The sequence below is a fragment of the Myotis daubentonii genome, chromosome Y, assembly GCF_963259705.1.
Source record: "Myotis daubentonii chromosome Y, mMyoDau2.1, whole genome shotgun sequence".
Classification (NCBI taxonomy): domain Eukaryota; kingdom Metazoa; phylum Chordata; class Mammalia; order Chiroptera; family Vespertilionidae; genus Myotis; species Myotis daubentonii.
Genome location: NC_081862.1, coordinates 10986221 through 11009171, shown reverse-complemented (window position 1 = coordinate 11009171; position 22951 = coordinate 10986221).

The following is a 22951-nucleotide window of genomic DNA, read 5'->3' as shown; positions in this document are numbered from 1 at the left end:
ATTAATATTATGGATATCTTGAGTGGGCTACCGAGTTCCCCGATTACACATTATTTCCGGATGTGTCTGTGAGGGTGTTCCTGGATGTGACCGGCATTTCATTGGCTGACTCAGTATAGAAGACACATTGCCCTTCCCGTGAGATTGAGCTCAAACAACCCACTTGAGGGTCTAAGCAGAACAAAAGGCCAGGGAAGAAGGAACTCACATCCACTTTGTCTCAAGGATTGAAGGGGGCATCGCATCTCACATTCTCCTGCCCTCAGACTTGAATTCACATCGTCCTCACCCCTCGTTCTCAGGCCTTTGTACTGAAATTGAATGGCAACACCAGCTTTACTGTCTCTCTAGCTAATAGGGCAGCTCATGGGACTTTATTAACTCTGTAATCAATAACCACGTGAGAGTCAATTCCTCACAACGGCTGGGCATATATCTAGGGCTGGGCAAACATAGATTTATAGTTGTTCATATGGAAAAGAATTCCATGATTAATAAATAATAATACAGGCATAAACTCTGTGTTTCCCATACTCACAGCTGTAAACCTGCCTGTGCCCCATCCGTGTGTTTCTGACTCAGGACAGACTGGGCCCAATGACAGACCTGAGGGAATCAAGCCTGCCTTGGGGTGTCCTTACTTTCCTATTGTAGGAGTTACAGTGCTGAAGGCAGAGGAATCCTAGGACATCCCCCCATTGCTGTGTGCGACAAAGGTAACAAGAACATCGCAGGATGGCTGGGGTTAGCCCAATCCAATTCCTGCCCTTCTCAGGGACCACAGGCAGAGCTGGAGATTGGTAATTCTCCCTCAACCCCTTCTTGATCCCGCTCTGATGGGAGAATCTTACTGGCACTTCCAGAAAAGGAATTATCCTGACAAAATAAACTTTGACATAATCAGTAAACCTTCTTTGTGTCCCACTTCGGAATGGCTCATCACGCAGCTAATGAGACTCTAAACAGCAAAGGATAACAAGGAAAGTACCTTTCCCAACTACAGGCCCTTGCTGACCCCTTGTGGCCTTAGATAGTGAATACCGAGCACCATGATCTGCTCCTACTCCTGTCCTCCCTCCCCAGCTCATGACCAGGGCCCAGGGCCCTCTGATCCACTTCCTGATCCTTTAACTTCCTCCAGAAAGGCTTATTTTGGGCAAAGATGTGTGGCCCATTGTAAAGCCTTTCTTCTTTGAAAGCACTGATACACCTTCGGACAGACACCAGTCCATTTTTGAGAGGCGTTGACAGCAAGCTCTCCTTAATGTTTTCCCCACCTTGGTAGGAACGCCTTGGGACTTAGAGGCGATGGAAGCCACCTTCGATGCCCAGAGGAGACCTCTGACAGAGCCTGGAACCCTCGACTCCCCACAGGTCTCTGGGTAACGAGAATCCCATGGAGCTTGGCCTAGAGGTTAGCTCATGTCAGCTATCCGAGGCCAGTGAACCATGATGATCAGGGTTGCTAACTTCTGGGTCCACTTCCATGGCTTCTGGTTTAGCAGTGATGGCAACTTGAAATCGTCACCTGTCTTCTGTGCTGACAAGGGTAGGTGTCAGAGAAAATTGCAATGTAAGTGACTATTCAAGTCAATGGTATTGAGAACCTATGGAACGGGAGCTAACATCAAGCCCCTTTCCTCCTGAAGTATACCCAGCCCCTGTCCACTGAAAACATATAAGATGTCCTTTTTATTTCAATTTTTTTTATGGCAGTGTGCTAGGGTTCCCTTTCCTCCACAACCTTGCCAGCACTTGTCATTTGTCGATGGTACCCATTCTGACAGAAGTGAGGTGATTCCTCATTGTACTTTTAATTTGCTCAATGTCCTTTTGGTTTCTGGTCCGTTGAAGTCCCTTGTTACATATTGACCTTTATACTCTGCCTTCACATGTAGGGTTTTGTAGTAGCTAATAATTAGATTTTCTCATAATTTCTGTTGTGTGCAAAGACCCATTTATTTGACTTATGAAGAATAATTTATGATCATTCCCTTATTGCTACTTTCTAAGCACAACAAAATGTAGTTTGTGTAGACATTATTCCTCAATTTCCTTTTTCAACAGATATTCACAGGCTTGCCTTCTGAGTGCTAATGGTTCTGAATAAGACCAACCCCCTATTTTATTGAGCAATGAGTTTTGTGGTAAAGAGAACAGATATTCAAGGAAAAGGAAGTAAGTACCATTATGCACAAGAATGTTGAGAAGGAAAATATGGGTAGTAATTTAGGTGGAATCAGTGGGGGCACTAGAAAACGCTTTTATTCATAAAAAATCAAGGGAACCAAGGGGTATTAGCTTCATCTTGAATGTTGGGAATGTGGCAGAGGTGCATAGATCTCGAGGAAATATTTTAGACCCAGAATATGTGAATGGCTCTTATGGTTGTCACTTTGTATCAGAGCCCCTGTGTGGCAGAAATCTTATTGGGATTTGTTTACAAAAGTAATACCAAATTTTCTTACTAAAGTTGTTTATGTGGATCAGTTACTATCCCATCAGTTAGGTTTACACAGCCAACTTGACTTTGGGACATCAGGGAATTAAAGCACTTACGATAATGAAAATAATACAGTTTAAAATGTTATATTCATGGACCCATTTAAGTAAAAATAGCTGAGTGATGTAAAAATATTATAGATTATGTAAGGATTCTATTTCAAAATAGAAAAGATGAAATCATTTAAAACTGTAAGCAAAGACATGCAATTCAAACGGAGAAGTTTTACTTCTAGCATTTTAACCAGAGAAATAATAAAAATAATACAGACTATAAGTAAAATAACCAATCACTCTGAAAGAATGATTCAATACTTTATTTCCAAGCTAGTGCACACTTGTAGACCACCTGTGCACACTTTAAAATAAATAAAATCTGACAATGCAAAAATGAAGAGAAGGCAATGCATGTAATCTCTCATCATATCAGAGACATGTAAAAATTTGCTTATTTCTAGAGGGCATTTGAGTAATTTTTAATAATCAACATATATGGCCCACACCTTTTCCTCCACCTTAGTGGTTTCCTGAGACCCCACCCCATCTAATTGGCAGCTCCAACCAAGCTGTCTGTAGCAGGTTTTCCGTATGCATGGCCTGGCCTGGCTCAGGCTTCAGACTTCTCTAACACCTATAAAACAAGCAGTAGCTGGCATCAGAAAAAAATGTTAAAAACAACCCAAGATCCTGCACTAGCCGCAATCTGCAATGCTTCATGCTGTGTCTCTCCTGGGCATTTCCAAGCCCAATGCAAATAGCAGGCATCTCCAGACAGCCCCCTAGCTCCTGCAGGGTTTCCCTAGGCAGTGGCTGACTTTGCCCCTCCTGGGAGGCCCCAGGGACAGTGCACTTGCTGCACAGCTTCCAAACCTACCAGGTTACAGCTCTACACACCCACAAGCAACACACTCCAGGGGCAGCACGAAAGCCCCATTGAAGCAAGCCCTGCTCTATAGGAGGGTCTCATGCACAGCACCTTTCCCACTGTGGTTCAGCTGGTCCTCACAGCAAATTGGCTTGCAGGTCAGTTCCACCCAGGGATGCCAATAGCAATCAAGGCTCACCTACAACAACACTGAACACACAGCCCACACAGGCACACCTGGAGGTGCCAACTCAGGTATCTGGGCAGGCTGAGCCACTAGGCCCTATAGAACAGCAATGAAACGAGGACACTCTACCTAGTCAGGAGACACAGAACATCTACCTAGTACATAGAAAAAAACCAGGGAAGCACCCAAGATGCAGAGACAAAGGAATGAAATGCGAGCAAGCCAACTACTGCATACAGAGTTCAAGACAATGGTGATAAGTTTTCTCAATGATGCGAATGAGAGCTTCAAGGACATATTGAAACAACAATCTTAGTGGGAACACCAAAGACATTAAAGAACCATACAGAAGCTGGAAAGCTGTTGCTATCTTTGTGTTGTTGGTAGCAGGGGACTGTTATAGTATTGGGCAAAGAGATCACAAGAGGCTGTGGAAGCAGCATCTCCTGCATTTCAGCCTGCCTGGAAAGAGGCAGGGCTACAGAAGAGGAGTCACCAGGCCTTAGAAGGCCTTTGGATGTTGTTCCATTCTTTCAGGGTGTTTTTTGGGAGGAGGAGGGAAGAATGACAAACTTCTGATGAGAAGTCTTGTAATTTGGCCAGAAAATAGGGAACTTGTACACTACAGGACTGCAGGGGCCTGACATGAGCTCCTGACCCTGAGGCTCTCAACTCCCTTGGCTTGGGCATTCACTCACATAGACATGCCGTGGTCAGACAGAAGACAGCTGGCCTTTTCAAGATGGAGGCACTGCTCAACAGAAGCCATGGGGCCTGTCCTGAGAATGTGAATGTTTATATATGTGTGTCTGTGTGGGGGGCGGTGGTGGGCAGGGGTTCCCTCAGACCAGCCTACATCCTCTCCAATCCAGCACCACTGGCTCCTAATTGCTCACCTGCCTGCCTACCTGGTCACCCCTAACTGCCCCCCAAACCTTGTCAGCCTTTTGGACACTCACTGCCTCTGCCTGCCAGATTAATCACTCCTAACTGCCCCTCCTGCTGTCTTGGTCACCACCCACTGCCCCTCCACTAACCTAATCTCCCTTCACTGCACCTGCTGGCCTAATTGCCCCCAAATACCCCCTGCCAGCCTGGTTGCCCCAACTGCACCCCGCCTTTTCACACTGGTCACTTCTAACTGTCCCGCTGCTGGACTGGTCGCCTCTTATTGCCACATCCCCCGCTGACCTGGCCGCCCCCAACTGCTCCCCTGCTGGGCTGGTTGGCCCATACTGTCCCCCTTCTCTGCCTGGATGCCCCAAACCCCCCCTCCCACCAGCCTATTTTCCCACACAACTTGCTGTTCAGTTGTTCGGTTGTCCCTCACTAAGCCCCAGTTGGCCTGCTCTTCTCACATAGCCTGCTGTCCAGGCGTTTGGTCATTGCTCACTAACCCCCGTGCCAGTCTGGTCTCCCCATGCAGCCTGCGTGTTCAGTCGTTTGGTTGTCCCTCGCCAACACCCTGCCAGTCTGGTCATAGGCAGCCATCTTGTGATGATGTGACAATTAATTTGCATCTTACCTCTTTCTTATATAGGAGCGGGGCATTGTGATCTGAGAAGGTACTTGATATGACTTCCATCTCGTTGAATTTGAAGAGAGCTTGCTTGTGTCTCAACTGGTCTATCTTTGAAAATGTCCTATGTACACTTAAGTAGAATGTATATTCTGTAGCTTTGGGGTGAAATGTTCTGAAGATGTCGATTAAGTCTGTCTGATCTAGTGAGTTGCTTAGGATTGTTGTTTCTTTCCTGATTTGTTTTTTTGCATAGAGGATTTATCCAGTGGTGTCAATGAGGTATTAAACCCCCTACTATGATTTTATTAATGTTGATCTCTCCCTTGATATATTCCAGTTTTTTGGGTTTTTCATGTATTTGGTGCTTCTGCAATGGATGAATACATGTTTACCAGAGTTACACTGTCTTGTAATCTTGACCCCTTTAGTTATATGATGTGGCCTTCCTTTTCTCTTTTGATGGCCTCCACTTTGGGGTTTATATTGTCAGGTCTAAGTTTTGTTTCCCCAGCTTTCTTTTCATTTCCCTGTTCCTAAAAACCATATTTCCATCTGTCCACTTTCAGTCTGCATGAGTCCCGTGTACTGAGGAGCGTTTCTTGTAGACAGCATATATATGGGTCATGTTTTCTTCTCATTTCAGCCACTCTATGTCTTTTGAATGGAGCATTTAGTCCATTTATGTTTAAGATAATTATTGATAGGTACTTGTTTTAGCCATTTTTGTTCTTTCTCCTTATGGTCTTTCTTACCCTTCTATTTCTTCTTTTTATGACAGACCCTTTAGCATTTCTTCTTAGTCATAAACTCCCTTAGCCTTTTTCTTTGTTTGTTTGCTTTGTCTGTGAAGCTCCTGAAATCCCCTTCAAATTTAAATGATAGCCTGGCTGGATAGAGTAATCTTGGATTCAGTTCCTTCCTTTGCACCAACTTTTATACTTCCACCCATTCACTCCTAGCCTGATGTGTTTCTGTTGAGAAATCATTTGATAATCTAATGGGAGGTACTTTGCAGGTAACTCTCTCACTGTGTCTTGCAGCCTTAAGATTCTGTTTGTGCTGTTACCATTGACACAAAAATGTGTACTCATCTTGTTTGAGACTCTCTGTGCTTATGTGAGTTTTTGCTTCCCCATTTCAGGGAAGTTTTCTGTCATTGATTCTTCTAATAGGATTCCTAATCCTTGTTCCGCTTCTTGTTCTTCTGACACACCTATTATACAGAAATTAATTTCATTCATGATGTAGCAATGCTCCCTTAGGCTCTCCTCCCGGTTTCTAACTTTTCTCCAGTTGCTATTCAGATTGTATTGTTCCCTGTTTGTCTCTGCCCTGTCTTCTAAAGCAGCAATTTGGGAGACAGAGTAGCTCCTTGGGGGCAGCACGCTTCCTCTCAGCTCCACTAGGGAGTCTTCAACTTCAGGGCCCCTGAGGATACCAAGTGCACCCCAGGGCCTTTGTGCCAGGAAGACAGGGCGAGAAGGATGGCCCAGGAGGCTTTTAGCTTCACCTTGATGCAGGAAAGTGGTGATACCCAGGACATAAGGGCACAGGAGGTTCAGAGGAGAACTTTGGGGCTGGAGCGGGAGGACTTCATGCAGGTTGGGGAGGCTGACACACTGGAGCTGAGGTTGGACACAGGCCAGCAGGCTTGGCTTTATCTTGAGTGCAGGAAGGGGAGGACTGGGTGGTTGCAGAGCAGTGTATGCAGGGAGAGGAGAGTGAGGTGCAGCAGGGAACCCAGAGTGAGGAGCAAGGGGAAGACAAGGAGGGCCTGAGGGAGGAGTTGCAGGCACAGGCTCAGTTTGTCCTGTGGACAGAGGGCCTTCTGCAGGACAGAGGCCATGGCAGGCCATGTGGGCAGGGGAGGAGGTTTTCCTAGATCTGCAGGTGGGGAGGCAGGAGGAGGTGGTGAGTGAAGAGCTGAGGCTGGAGGCACAGGCTCCAGGTGACCCGCAAGGGAGTGACCACCAGGAGGAGGGGTGGATGGAGGAGCAATTAATTGCAGGGGAACAGTTTGTCCTGCAGGGGGAGGGGAGGGCCACATGAAGGCAGTGGAACAGGTGGAGACACAGTCCTAGGCCAAGGCAATTCCAGAAGAAGATCAGCAAGTGCTGCATGAGCAGGCCCAGTCAGGGCCTGGTGCCAAGTTCACCTGGTCCCCTCTGGAGGTGCTCCAGGCCATCCAATTAGAGATGGAGCCCGTGACCGAGCAAGCCAGCAGGGCCTTGTCTCAGCTCAGGTGTAGGACTCGGCAGAGGCTCAAGCCCTATTTCGAATGGAGAAGCCTCAAGTTCCGGCGCATCCCTGGGTTCTGGCTCACAGCTGTATCCTTAAGGGTAGAGGAGGAGGATCACAAGGAGCATGGGACAGTGCAGGAGAACGGTGTAAGCCGGGATGATTCCCATAGAAAAGAACATTGAGGACAAGCTCGGGGCAGTGCGATCAGTCTGGCCCAGGATCCTGGAGACACCCTCTGTCTTATACAGGCACCATAGAAGCGGTACCTGGGAGTCCAAAGAAAGAGCTCCAAGGCAGAGGCACGCATACACCAGGGGCTGATGCCCGCAGACAGGGCTGTGTTGCACGGGCTCTTCTGGGACTAACTAATGCTGCCCTACAGGCCATCTGCATGTCCAATTCCTTAGTCAGAAGCAGGAATGTGTGATGTGTAACCTGTCAAGCCCTCAGCACAAAACAATCTGGTGGGCATCAGGGTCTGTCAGGAAACAGAGTGGTGCTGTGCCCCTTTCTGCCTTTTATGGAGAAGGAGTGGCCTTAAGGGAAGGAGAGTCCAGGCCAGGCTGCTCTTTCTAGCTGGTCCATGCCCAGCTCCCAGGGTGCAGGCTCTTTAACCCAAAGCAGTTTGTCAACCACCAGAGTTGTTGGCCATGTCCAGCGTCAAAGATGACAACATGCACAGGCACATGGTTGATTTGAAGGTCAGACCTCCTCTTCCAAGGAGTGGTGGAAGGCAGGTGGGGAAATGGCCTGTCCCTGAAAACAGCTACAGGCAGGAGCCCTGGGCTGCGACTTCAATCCATGGATCCACTTGCCTTCTTCAGGTGAGGGAAGTCAGGCATCCCTGGGGTTGCTGCACCATTAGCCTGTGCTACCGCAGCAACCCCTGCTTCTGCAACCATGTGATTGTGAAGGAGTATCTCATCACCCTCACAGGTAAGAGGAAGCTCCCTGCAAGGGCTGCAGCTGGTGGTGGGCAGGGTTGGAAGGCCATTTGCGCAGCTTCACATACCCATCTCCTGCAGGATACAGGGTGTCCCGTGCCACTCCCATTCAGTAGTCCCAGCATTGTGAATGAGAAGCCTCCAGCCACAGGCTCAAGGACAGCAGCGCCAGCTTCTTCTACTGGTTCTCTGACCACAGTGTGGCAGGATCAGGCAGGATTGCTGAGGTGGGATGTCACTGGCCATGCCAGAATACAGCTTCTTGTGTCTGCCTGCTGCTTGCGTTTCTATTTGGGTCCGAGTACTCCCCTGACCCAGGTCTGTTTGCCCTACCAGATCATCAACAAGGACCTGTGGTTCAATCCCCTGAAGTACTATGAGAGGATGATGGGCCTAGTGAGCAGACAGGACGGGTGAGGAGGGGCTGCCTGGGCTCTCCCTTGGTGTGCTGCCAGGTACCTGGGCCATTACTTCTCTCTCAAGGGGACACCTGGATGCTGGGAGGGAAACAGCCTGTAACACCAGGTCCCTAGTGTATGTGCCTGAGGCAGGAACTACCAGTCCAACAAGGGCAGTGCAATTCCCGCTCAGGCAGAGGGGCTTAGGCAGGAGGAGGGAGTGTGCATGTCCACTGTCACTCAGAGTCAAAGCAGATTCCTTGAGCCACTCCTCTGAACTCTCCCTCTAGGCTGCTCACAGCACCTTCAGGCCTTGACACCTGCCCCTCAACAGGGGCTGGCATGACATGTTCTTCCTATACTCCTTTCCACAGGTGTCTGCGAATCTTCCTCATGCTGAGGCCTAGGATGCTGTGCTGCCACACCGCATTGCTCTATGGCTGCTCACCACCATCTCCTATTTCCCTAAGGTCTCCTGTTCCTCCTGGGGCCAGTGGGAGAGGCCTGCTCCTTATCAGTATCTTAGGGTGCAAAGTGTGGGCCACAGAGCTGGAGCAATCCTTGTTTTGCAGCCTTGTCAGAGGTTCTTCAATCCTTGTATCCATTTATGATTCCAAGGAGAATACCTCATTTGTTTACCCTCCCTAACTGGAAAACAGGGCAGCATGCCATGACGAAATAACACACTGCTTCATTTTGTATGCAGTTCACTTCAAAGACTTTTTGCACTTTTGGTCATAGACACCCTGGGAAATTTAGGGCCATGAATATAACTCACCATCCAATGAGATTGCTTTTATGTGTTTGTAGTAAAATCTGACAAGAAATCCCATGTTGCAGAGCACTTTATTCTGAAAATTTTTTGTAATGTTAGTGTTTAAGGTTTTACAAATAGTAATACATATGTCTCTTTCTTTTTTTCTACTGACCTCCCCCCGGCCTCCCCTATCCCTAGTTACTTGTTCTCGTCACCCACTCCCAGTGTCTTGCCTCTGTTGGCCTCTTGGTTGTGCTTATATTCTGAATATTTTAACAATAAAATATGTAAAATTTAAACATTTAAGTATATTGTAATTTAAATCAGCACTTATGAAACAACCTTGAATTATTCAAACCTTGCCTCCAATCCTGAAACTTCATAATGGTACCTACAATTCTTGATGCTTCCCCCAACCTACCATTTGCTTTTAGTCATTCTTAAATAACAGAAGCCAAATTCTTTACAATACAATGTTGTCTGTACCTTATCATTTTTAATTCCAGTGTCTAATTCTTCTGTCACAGGAGCTTCCCCCCTGAATCCCCGAGTGCCCAGTCAGGTGAGCTACTGTAGTGCATGATTCACTCTCTCTTGCGTACATGGTGTATCCTGTGATCGCCGCCAGCACCACACTCAGGACCTCTTACTGGGGTGTCGCATAGGCTGTTGCAGTAATTGCTGTGCCCCCATCATACCCATCTCCTGTGTGGCTGTAATAATCATCACAGGGACTGAACTACCATAAGTCAGAGGGGGCCTTCATGCTGGTGGTGCTCCAAGTGAGCCTCCTGTAAAGTCAGTGACCAAATAACAATACTTGAACATCTTTATGAATAATTTTATGTCAGTATGACAGGACACTAATAAAGCCTTAACTATTTTGAAAACCTATGATTTTATCTGCCTAAGCTAAAAAGGTGTCAATGAGGCTGAGGTAGACAATGGAGTTTACGTTCATGTAAAATACAGCTGAAGAATAATGTTTTAACTTAAATAATTTATTATGAATGAATATGAATGCACATTCTCATGAAATGGGCTGTAATTCTGACCTTCATGTTATTTCTATGGTTCATGCTGTCCAATGATCCTTCTGATTAAAAATGTTAAATTACCCCCTTGGCTACTGTGCCTAAGTTGGTGGAGCACCAGCCTTGGCACTGGAGGATCCCGGATTTCATTCCAGGTCAAGGGCATGTTCCTGGCTTGTAGTTAAACAATGGATGTTTCCTTCTCTCCCTCTCCCTCTCCCTCTCCCTCTCCCTCTCCCTCTCCCTCTCCCTCTCCCTCTCCCTCTCCCTCTCCCTCCCCTCTCCCTCTCCCTTTCCCTCTCCCTCTCCATCTCCCTCACACCTTCCCTTCCATGCTTAGTGTTGAAAAAGGTCAACAATGGAAAAGATCCTCTAATGTGGATTAGCAACAAAACACAAATGCCACTTAAATATAATAAAACCAACATTGAAAAAATTCTCCAGGCGCCTAAAAGTGACTGAAAATCCCAATGCACCAATGTCTAAGGGGAAAAGAGATTGAGAGGCTGCAGGGCCACAACACAGGTGTAGAGTTGGTAGGGGCCTTGAAAGAGGCTGGTGACCCAACTTCCTGCCTGAGGAGGTCCTTATGGTACAGAGCCCAAGTTTTAGTTTTCAGAGTGGTGGTGTTGACTTTAATAAAGGGAGATCTGCTCACTGCTTCTGCAATAACACAGAGGCCCCCAGCTTTCCCCTACCTGTCTCCTGTTCCTCTGCTCCTTGCTCATCCCTCCCTCAGGCATGATGTTCATCTTTCATATTCACCATGCCAGGCCCTTCCCTGCCCCAGACTGAGGGTCAAAGTATGTAGCAACAGGAACTGACATTGACCATCTAGCGACACCACCCTGCCGAGAGCTTCAGAGCAACAGCCCCCCTCTGACTGGGAAAACACCATGCCCTGGGATGTCTTGGAGGCTTGGGCCCAGTGGCCGCCTCTCACCACCACATGCAGGTGGCTGTGATATTCCTCCTGTGGGCCCTCTGCCTGTGCTTAAGCTTCGCAGGTATTGGGAAGCAGATGTCCTCTGTTCCAGACAGGTATCTGCCAGGATATGGCTGTTGGTAGGTGATCCTCTGGTGAAAGGCACACCCTCATCTTGTCCATGAGTGCTCTTCCTGTGTGAGGTGGGACGTCTGGGGGTACAAGATGTATCAAAAGAGATTTTATTCCCGACACCTGGGTGCTGGTGGGATGACACAGAGAAAGTTATCAGTCATGAGAGCAGAGAGAGAGTTTTTATTTATTTTGCTGGCTGCAAGCCGCTCTGCTGACATGAGGGTGTGGTCTGTCCTTGGTTCCTCCCATGCCAGGTGTCTTCTGGTTATCTGGGCTATGCTGTGCTCAAGGCTGCAAGCTTGGTACAAGATATCTGCTAAGCAAAATAAGGTTTTCTCTGCCCTGTTTTATTCTCTTTAACCCTTTCTACAGCCCCTGGGAGGGGAGAAGTAGACGGTATAAAATGGAGGACTGGGATGCCTGGGTGAAAAGGGAAACTCACAGCACCCACAAAGTGGCCCAGGCTTACTAATCTTAACAACTGACGAGGGAGACGTAGACAAGGCATGACAGAGGATGGCAGGTGGGTGATGCCTGGTGGTTGGCACCCAGGACAGATAATGAGTAAAGAGATGAAGCATGCAAGACAGAGAATGGATGGGTGCTAAGAGATGATATGCACATAAGCGAAGCAGACAGATGCCCTGAGAGAGAAAGACAACAAATGCTGGTCTCCACGCCTTGCAACCTTCCCCAGGAGGTCCTCTTTCGCTCCTGCATTTAGCAGGGGACTCTCCACCCTGCTGCCTGTGCAGCCACTCTGGCATAATGATAACATCCAGGATTCTCAGCCTCCCTGCTTCTGGAGCCAGGCCATGCCAGCCACTAGAGGGCCACACCTCTCTGAGTAGCTTTGAGCCATGGCTTCCCACTGCATGAGGACAAAAGGTGAGGGCCTCAGAATGTTGGGGACAATATAGGAAGTCAAGCCTGAAGAGGAGAATGCAGAGCTGTGCTGTGGCCTGCGGCTGGCGAGATGGGTAATGGACACTCATTCCCTGTCAGGCTGCTTCCTGTCCAAAGGCCCAGGAAGTTCCCCTGTAAACATGGATGGGCGTGTAGAGGACTCCTGGAGGAGTGTGTGGAGGCTTGTTTCCAGAAATCGCCCTTTAGTTTCTTCCTAGGTGTGTCTTCTGGAGGCGGGGAAGGAGAGTGGGTGAAAGTCCCAGGCTTTGCCCTTGCATGAGGGGCTGGCAGGGAGGGGACAGACTGCATTTCAAGGACTCCTTTTAGTGGCCATAGCTGTCTCAGTGTTGATGAGAATGTCTGACAATTTTTATCTTGGCAAGTCCCAAGGCTGTTGATTCTTTGCTTAGTGAGTGAGATAAAGTGCCCTTTCATCCCTTCCCCAAGACAGCAGGCTGGTTTGTTTTGTGGGCAAGACAAAACTGCCCCTCTGTCCATCCTCCTCTCTCACTCACGCCTTGGAAGTTCCAGGGTGATTGTGCTGAATAGTCTCTCATGTGGGAAGAGAGATATTAACCCAGCCATGGGCAAACTATGGCCCGCGGGCCGGGTACGGCCTGTTCAGCTGTTCTATCCAGCCCGTGGAGCCGAAAGAGCGTTGGGTTCTCTTGCTCTCCCCTCCGCTCCTTCACCAGCAGCAGTGTTAACATGTATTAGTTCACACAAACACTCCATCCATGCTTTTGTTCCAGCCCTCCGGTCCAGTTTAAGAACCCATTGTGGCCCTCGAGTCAAAAAGTTTGCCCACCCCTGTATTAACCACTTGTTCTCAAGTTTCCTTGGTTAGGGAGGATTAAGGACTTTCTACAGGCTGTACAAACTGACCAGGCTTGGTTTTCTTGTCTCAGTTTCTCTATTCCACTTGCCCAGGAATTAATCTACCTTCTTGCAATCATGTTAGAGTCCCAGATAATAAGGAGGAAAAGTAAGACATTGTGAGTTTATTATGGGGTTGGTTCATGGAGTGCCATAAGAGAGATTAACTGTGGCGTTTATTCCCTACAGATTTTTGGGAAGGTAATGAGGATGCAAAATGCTTTGTCTCTCTCTCTTTTTTTTTTTTTTTACCAAGTTTCAGAAGATTGGTACTATACTGTGTCCATTATATTAATCTAAAGACCTAGTGCATGCAACTCAGTGGGCGGTCCCTCAGCCTGGCCTAAGCCCTCTGGCATTTCGGGAGCCCCTGGGAGATGTCTGACAGTGGAAGTGCGCCTAAGGCGTCAGTCCAATATCATTAGCACTCCCATGGAGACGGGAGAGGATCCAGCCACCACTGCTGTACTCGCCAGTTGTGAGCTTGGTTTTTCACTGAGGTGTGCTCCCTCTATGGGAGTGCACTGACTACTAGGGGGAAGCTCCTGCATTGAGTGTCTGCCCTCTTTTGGTCAGTGTGTGTCATAGTGACCGGTCATCCCACTGTTCTGTCAATTTGCATATTAGCCTTTTATTATATAGGATTAAGAGTCTCTGTGAGAATTTCTCAAAAACTTAGAGAAATTGAAATATCTCTAAGAGGTTAAATTTTAAGTGGCATGTGGCATTTAAAATTCTAAATTCCAGTAGGTTTGATAAAGGAGGTAGCAAGAAACAAGTCCAGAGGCTTTGCTTTTATTACCTTTGAGAATTCTGAAGATGCGACAGATGCTGACAAAGAAATGAATGAAAAAGTAAGTCTTTTGCCCTAACTGGTTTGGCTCAGTGGGTAGAGCATCAGCCTGCAGACTGAAAGGTCCCTGGTTCAATTCTGGTCAAGGACTTGTACTTTGGTTGCAGGGACATCCCCAGGTGTGTAGGAGGCAGCTGATCAATGTTTCGAACTTGATAACCCTCTCTCATCCTCTCTGTAAAATAAATCAATAAAACATATTTTAAAAAAATAAAAAAGTAAGTCTTTTAATAAAATTCTAGCACTGTGGTTCAAGTAATAGTATTTCCAGGTTTCCTTCTTCTTGTCTTTAAAGTTTTATAATGCCATATGAGCCATGATTATTTAGTCATCACTATTCTTTTTTTTTTTTTTTTTTTTTTTTTTTTTTACAAACGTGCTGGACTGTGGGGTTGGAAGGATTCTGAAATGTCCGTTTTGTGTATCAAAATAGTACATTAAGCTTAGTTATTTTAGTATATGAATACAAATGGAATCCTGCTTTAAGCCTTCAAAGCACTTTCTAATTTAGAACAGCCTGCCCACCCCAGACATATAATGTCAGCAGAAATCAGGTCACTGTTGGTAAGAAGCTAATATAATTGATGCAAACATATCCATAGCATAAAAAAAAGGTCTTGAAAATATGGTATGTGTAGTGCCTTTTCCGTCCAGTTGGAACACTTTTTTAAAAAAGTATTTGTATTGATTTTATAGAGCAAGGGAGAGGGAGACAGAAACATGAATGATGAGAGAGAATCACTGATTGGCTGCCATCTCCCTGTCCCCCACTGGGGATTGAGCAAGGGACTTGGGCTTGTTCTTTGACCAGGAATAGGACAGTGACCTCCAGGCTCACAATTGGATGGTCAACCATCACAGAGACACAGCAAGTGGACTAGGTATTTAGTTCTTCATGACAGGAACTGATGTGAGTTAGGACATTGGGTGTGCCATAACTAAATGACCTTAACTTCCCTAACTAACTTTTCTCTGGTTATTTTTGAATCGTGCCACAAGACTGATTTTTGTAAAATGTATATATCCTGATTTATTTTAAAGTAGTGGATAAGAGTTCCTTTCATTGAGTCTTTAATGTACTAGTGAAGGAAATAGTCTTATTTCTCTTTGATCTTAAATCTAGCCAATGTGTGTCCCATATCCTTCAAAGTTGTCGGAGATCGTTGTACAAGTATTCCTTAATATTACCCTGAAATTCACACCATCCGGGCATCGTTTGGGATACATATTTTCTTTGGTTCTGTTATATTTTCAGATATTTCCAACATATCATACCATTATTTTAAGCCACGTTCTTTTGGATTTATTAAGAATCACTCTTCCCTGGGACAAGGTAACATATGCAGATTTCTATGTCAATAACCACGCTTGTGCTTTGGCTACACTTTTGATCTTATATTTAAGTTAATTTGTGCGTATACTGGTTATGCCATATATTAAGTTGTTGATCTTCAATGACTTTTAGTACATAACTCACTTATGTCCCTGGCCTTTATTTGGAGAGCCTGTTTTATGATACATTGAAGGGGGTCAGTACATATTGACCCCTTTACTTTACCTTTGTCTTTTAGGGTTTGTCAACAGCCAAGAGTTGGATGTGTCCCATGATTTTTCTTGAGTTCAGAAGTCCATTTATTTGATTTATGAAGAATGGTTGATGTTGTTTCCCTAGTTTCTAAGCAGAAGAAATGTAGTTTGTGTAGATATCATTCCTAAGTGTCTTCTTTCAAGTGGTGTTTTGTAGCCTACACAATGATTCTGAATAAGACAAAATCCCTACTTATTGGGCACTTCTTTTCTATGGTAAAAATAACAAACATGTAAATAAGTACAATCATGCATAAAAAAAGATAAGAGGAAAAATATAGGGGGTAATTATTTTTAGAAGTTATATTGGTAGGAGATAGTGTTTCTATTCATAAAATTAAGGGGAGAAAGGGATGTTTGTTGAATCTCAAAAGTCAGGAAGGAGGCCGTGGTGTATAAATCTGTGGAAAACATTTTGGACCCAGAAAGCTCAAGTGATTCCTTCAGGTGGGAACTGTGTCCAGTGGCTGTTTAGTTTGTGTCGCTGCCCATCAGTGTCAGACATCTTGGTGGAATATGTGACTTCAGATTTGTTTACAAAAATAATTCCAGACATCCAAAGGGTTTTATGTGGAGCAATTACAGTGACCTGAGTTATGTTTACACATGCCATGTTGATTTAGCTAAAAGATCAACCATCATGAAGTTATTGGGAGACTGGAAAATTTAGGTATGTATGTTAATCAAATTACTATATTTAAAAGGTATAATTCTAGGAACACATTTTTAAAAAAATTCTTTATTGTTTAGAGGATGGGTTAGCCTGGCTAGAGGTTCATCAATCTTGTTTATCCTTTCAAAGAACCAGCTCTTGGTTTCATTGATTTTCTGTATTGTTTTTTTGGTCTCTATGTCATTTATTCCTGCTCTAATCTTTATTATCTCCTTCCTTCTCCTCACTCTGGGGCTTTCTTGTTGCTCTCTTTCTATTTCCTTGAGATGTCGAGTTAGATGATTTACTACCATTTTTTCTTGTTTTTTGAGATAGGCCTGTAGAGCTATGCACTTCCCTCACAGGAAAGCTTTCATTGTGTCCCATAGGTTTTGGATTGTTGTTCTTTCATTGTTGTTAGTTTCCAGGATGTTTTTAATTTCTTCTTTGATCTCATTGGTAAACCAACCAATATTTAATAACATGCTATTCAACTTCCAGCATTAGAGTATTTTGTATGGTTTTTATTGTAGATTATTTCTATTATTACGCCATCGTGATCTGAGAAGATGCTTGGTATAATTTCTTTTTTTTTTTTTAAGGCATTGGGCATTTTATTGTTTATTTATTTTTTAAATATTTTTTATTATTTTTTTTATTGCTTAAAGTATTACAAAGGGTATTACATAAGTATCCATTTTATCCCCCCGCCCTAGACAGTCCCCTAGCCTCCCCTATCACCCAGTGTCTTATGTCCATTGGTTATGCTTATATGCATGCATACAAGTCCTTTAGTTGACCTCTTACCCCCCTACCTCCTGCCCCCCAACCCTCCCCGGCCTTCCTGCTGCAGTTTGACAATCTGTTTGAGGCAGCTCTGCCTCTGTATCTATTATTGTTCAAAAGTTTATAATGCTCTCTAGTGTCCATGAATGAGTGAGATCATGTGGTATTTTTCCTTCATTGACTGGCTTATTTCACTTAGCATAATGCTCTCCAGTTCCATCCATGACGTTGCAAATGGTAAGAGTTCCTTCCTTTTTACAGCAGCATAGTATTCCATCGTGTAGATGTACCACAGTTTTCTAATCCATTCATCTACTGATGGGCACTTAGGCTGTTTCCAGATCTTAGCTATGGTGAATTGTGCTGCTATGAACATAGGGGTGCATATATCCTTTCTGATTGGTGTTTCTGGTTTCTTGGGATATATTCCTAGAAGTGGGATCACAGGGTCAAATGGGAGTTCCATTTTCAGTTTTTTAAGGAAACTCCATAGTGTCTTCCATAGTGGCTGCACCAGTCTGCATTCCCACCAGCAGTGCACAAGTGTTCCTTTTTCTCCACATCCTCTCCAGCACTTGTCGTTTGTTGATTTGTTGATGATAGCCAGTCTGACAGGTGTGAGATGGTACCTCATTGCTGTTTTGATTTGCATCTCTCGGATGATTAGTGACTTTGAGCATGTTTTCATATGTCTCTTGGCTTTGTGAATGTCCTCTTTTGAAAGGTGTCTATTTAGGTCCTTTGCCCATTTTTTGATTGGATTGTTTATCTTCCTTTTGTTAAGTTGTATGATTTCCCTATAAATTTTGGAGATTAGGCCCTTATCAGATATGTCATTGGCAAATATGTTTTCCCACACAGTGGGTTTTCTCGTTGTTTTGTTGATGGTTTCTTTTGCTGTGCAGAAGCTTTTTATTTTGATGTAGTCCCATTTGTTCATTTTTTCCTTAGTTTCAAGTGCCCTAGGAGCTGTATCAGTGAAGAAATTGCTTCGGCATATGTCTGAGATTTTCTTGCCTTTGGATTCTTCTAGAATTTTTATGTTATCCTGTCGTACATTTAAGTCCTTTATCCATTTTGAGTTTATTTTTGTGTATGGTGTAAGTTGGTGGTCTAGTTTCATTTTCCTGCATATATCTGTCCAATTTTCCCAACACCATTTATTGAAGAGACTATCTTGGCTCCATTGTATGTTCTTGCCTCCTTTGTGAAATATTAATTGAGTATATTGGTTCGGGCCGATTTCTGGGCTCTCTATTCTATTCCATTGATCTATATGCCTATTCTTGTGCCAGTACCAGGCAGTTTTGAGAACAGTGGCTTTGTAATACAACTTGATATCTGGTATTGAGATCCCACCTACTTTGTTCTTTTTCAGGATTGCTGCAGCTATTCGGGGTCTTTTTTTATTCCAGATGAATTTTTGGAAAGTTCGTTCTAGATCTCTGAAGTATGCTGTTGGTACTTTAATGGGAAGTGGGTTGAATTTATAGATTGCTTTGGGTAGTATGGACATTTTAATGATGTTGATTCTACCAATCCATGAACACGGTATGTTCTTCCATCTGTTTATGTCTTCCTCTATGTCTTTTTTCAACGTCCTGTAGTTTTCTGAGTAGAGGTCCTTTACCTCTTTACCTAAGTTTATTCCTAGGTAGCTTAGTTTTTTCGGTGCAATGGTAAACGGGATTGTTTTTATAATCTCTCTTTCTGAAAGTTCACTATTGGTGTATAGAAATGCCTCAGATTTCTTGGGGTTAATTTTGTATCCTGCTACATTGCCAAATTCATGTATTAAGTCTACTAGCTTTTTGATGGAATCTCTAGGGTTTTGTATGTATAATATCATGTCGTCTGCAAATAAGGACAGTTTTACTTCCTCTTTTCCAATTTGGATGCCTTTTATTTCTTCTTCTTGCCGAATTGCAATGGCTAACACATCCAGTACTATGTTGAACAGGAGTGGTGAGAGGGGGCGTCCCTGTCTTGTTCCTGTTCTTAGGGGAAATGGTGTTAGTTTTTGTTCGTTGAGTATGATGTTGGCTGTGGGCCTGTCATATATGGCTTTTATTATGTTGAGGTATGATCCTTCTACTCCCACCTTGCTGAGAGTTTTTATCAAAAATGGGTGTTGAATTTTGTCAAATGCTTTTTCTGCATCAATTGATATGACCATGTGGTTTTTTTCTTTCAATTTGTTTATGTGATGTATCACCTTTATTGATTTGCGGATATTGTACCATCCTTGCATCCCTGGGATAAATCCTACTTGGTCATGGTGTATGATCTTTTTGATGTGCTGCTGGATTTGATTTGCTAAGATTTTGTTGAGGATTTTGGCATCTATGTTCATGAGGGATATTGGCCTGTAATTCTCTTTCATTGTGTTGTCTTTACCTGGTTTTGGTATTAGGGTGATGCTGGCTTCATAGAATGAGCTTGGAAGTGTTCCTTCCTCTTGAATTTTTTGTAGTAGTCTGAGGAGGATAGGCTTTAGTTCTTCCTTGAATGTTTGGTAAAACTCCCCTGTGAAGCCTTCTGGTCCTGGGCTTTTGTTTGATGGAAGCTTTTTGATGACTGCTTCAATTTCTTCCATAGTTATTGGCCTGTTGAGGTTTTTAGATTCTTCCTGATTGAGTTTTGGAATGTTGTATTTTTCTAGGAATTTGTCCATTTCCTCCAGGTTGTCTAGTTTGTTGGAGTAGAGCTGTCCATAGTATTTTTTAACAATCATTTGTATTCCTGTGGGGTCTGTTGTTATTTCGCCTCTATCGTTTCTGATTTTATTTATTTGGGTCCTCTCTCTCTGCTTCTTGGTGAGTCTGGCTGGAGGTTTATCAATCTTGTTTATCCTTTCAAAGAACCAGCTCTTGGTTTCATTGATTTTCTGTATTGTTTTTTTGGTCTCTATGTCATTTATTTCTGCTCTAATCTTTATTATCTCCTTCCTTCTGCTCACTCTGGGGTTTTCTTGTTGCTCTCTTTCTAATTCTTTGAGTTGTAGAGTTAGATGATTTACTACCATTTTTTCTTGTTTTTTGAGATAGGCCTGTAGAGCTATAAACTTCCCTCTCAGGACTGCTTTCAATGTGTCCCATAGGTTTTGGATTGTTGTGTTTTCATTGTCATTAGTTTCCAGGATGTTTTTAATTTCTTCTTTGATCTCATTGGTAACCCAATCAATATTTAATAGCATGCTATTCAGCTTCCAGGTGTTCGAGTATTTTGGGTTCTTTTTATTGTAGTTTATTTCTAATATTATGCCATCGTGGTCTGGGAAGACCCTTTTTATGATTTCAATCTTCTTGAATTTGGGGATACTTTGCTTGTGACCCAATATGTGGTCTATTTTTGAAGATGTCCCATGAGCACCTGAGAAGAACGTATATTCTCTGGCTTTGGGGTGAAGTGTTCTGAAGATGTCTATTAAGTCCATCTGATCTAGTGAGTCATTTAGGATTGCTGTATCTTTGCTGGTTGTTTGTCTATAGGACTTATCCAGTGCTGTCAATGGTGTATTAAAGTCCCCTACTATGATTGTATTGTTGTCGATGTCTCCTTTGATATTTTCCAGGAGTTTTTTTATGAATTTGGGTGCTCCTACAGTGGGTGCATATATGTTTACCAGGGTTATATCTTCTTGTTGTATTGATCCCTTTAGTATTATGAAGTGGCCTTCCTTATCTCTTGTTAAGGCCTTCACTTTGAGGTCTATTTTGTCCGATATAAGTATTGCTACCCCAGCTTTCTTTTCCTTTCCATTTGCCTGAAAGATATTTTTCCATCCTTTCACCTTCAGTCTGTGTGAATCCCTTCTAATGAGGTGGGTTTCTTGTAGACAGCAGATGTATGGGTCATGTTTTTTTATCCATTCAGCCACTCGATGTCTTTTGGTTGGAGCATTTAGTCCGTTTACGTTTAAAGTTATTATTGAAAGGTACTTGTTTGTAGCCATTTCTTTTTTTGTGTGGCTGTTTTCTTTCTGAGCTTTTTATTTCTTCTTTTTATACCAGTCCCTTTAGCATTCCTTGCATTGCTGGCTTGGTGGTGACAAACTCCCTTAGTCTTTTTTTTGTCTGTGAAGCTTCTTATTTCCCCTTCAAGTTTGAATGATAGCCTTGCTGGATAGAGTATTCTTGGATTCAGTCCTTTGCTTTGCATCACTTTGTAAATTTCAATCCATTCTTTTCTGGCCTGATGTGTTTCTGTTGAGAAGTCATTTGACAATCTAATGGGAGATCCCTTGAATGTAACTTTCCGTCTCTCTCTTGCAGCCTGTAAGATTCTCTCTTTGTCCTGAACATTTGCCATGGTGATTATGATGTGTCTTGGTGTGGGTCTTTTCGGGTTCACCTTGTTTGGGACTCTCTGGGCTTGTGTGACTTTTTTCTTCCCCACCTCTGGAAAGTTTTCTGATATTATTTCTTCGAGTAGGTTTTCTAATCCTTGTTCATCCTTCTGTTGTTCTGGTACTCCTATTATTCGTATATTGTTTCGTTTCATGTTGTCCCAAAGCTCCCTTAGGCTCTCCTCCTGTCTTTTAATTTTTTTCTCCAATTGCAGTACATTTTGGGTGTGTTTTGCTTCCTTGTCTTCTAATTCACTAATTCGGTCCTCCGCTTCTCCTAGTCTACTGTTGATACTTTCAATGGAGTTTTTCATTGCAGCTATATCACTCTTCATTTCTTCTTGGGTCTTACTTAGGTTGTTGATTTTTTCATCTGTTTCTTCTAGCTTCTTCCATATGTTATCGATTTTTTCATCTGTTTCTTCTAGCTTCTTCCATATGTTATTGATTTTTTCATCTGTTTCTTCTTGCTTCTTGCAGAGGTTGTCGATTTTTTCCTCCATCCGGTTTATGCACTCTAGGACCCTTATTCTGAATTCTTTATCTGTCATGTTGCATGCCTCTGTATTACTTAGCTGCTTTTCTAGAGAGTCCTCCTTCTCTTTCCTTTGGGGGTTTCTTTGTCTACCCATGTTTGATCTCACTGACATATCTAGACGTTGAGTTGTTCAGTGGTTGCTCCCTTGGTGGCAGTGACTCCTTGGTCTGTGGTTGCTCTTCAGGCAGTTGCGGTAGCTGCTGCTCTTCAGTTGTCAGCAGCTCCTCTGGTGGGTGCTGTTCACAGCTGTGGTGGCTCTTCTGGCTGGTGGGGCGAGGTTTCACGTACAGCTGCTGTTCCTCAGCAGAGGATGAAGTGCTCAGGAGGTTGCTGTTGCTTGGATCTGCTGCGTTGATTTAAAGGCACAAAATACAACACAACAAGGCACCACGTACCAGGCACTATACACAAATATATTCACGATATTAATAACCCCAATTAAAGGTGACCACCTGAATTAAGAGAATTAGGGGATAAGGAAGAAGGAAGAGAAAAAGATAAAAGAGAAAAAGGAAAAGAAAAGTAGGGACCAAAAAAAAGGGAGTGCAAAAATGAAATTGGGAAAAAGGAAGGGGGAAAATAAAAGAGAGAAAAGAAAAGAAAAAAAAAGAGCGAAAAGAGAGAATGAAGTGGAAGAGGGAAGAGACTTTTTATATGAGGAGAATACTCCTATAGAACAGCCATTAATCCCAACAAATTCCAGCAACAGCTCCCTGGATATGAATGCAAACTAGAGACAACCAATAATATAATGATGAAAATAGAATGGTGAACACTAATCCCAAAATAAAATAAAGAAAAAATAAAATGGCACTTTAAAAAATGGTAAAATGGTAGCAGTAATAATACTGGTTAAAAATAAGAAGGTAGTAATTAAAAGGGTAAAATCAGGTGA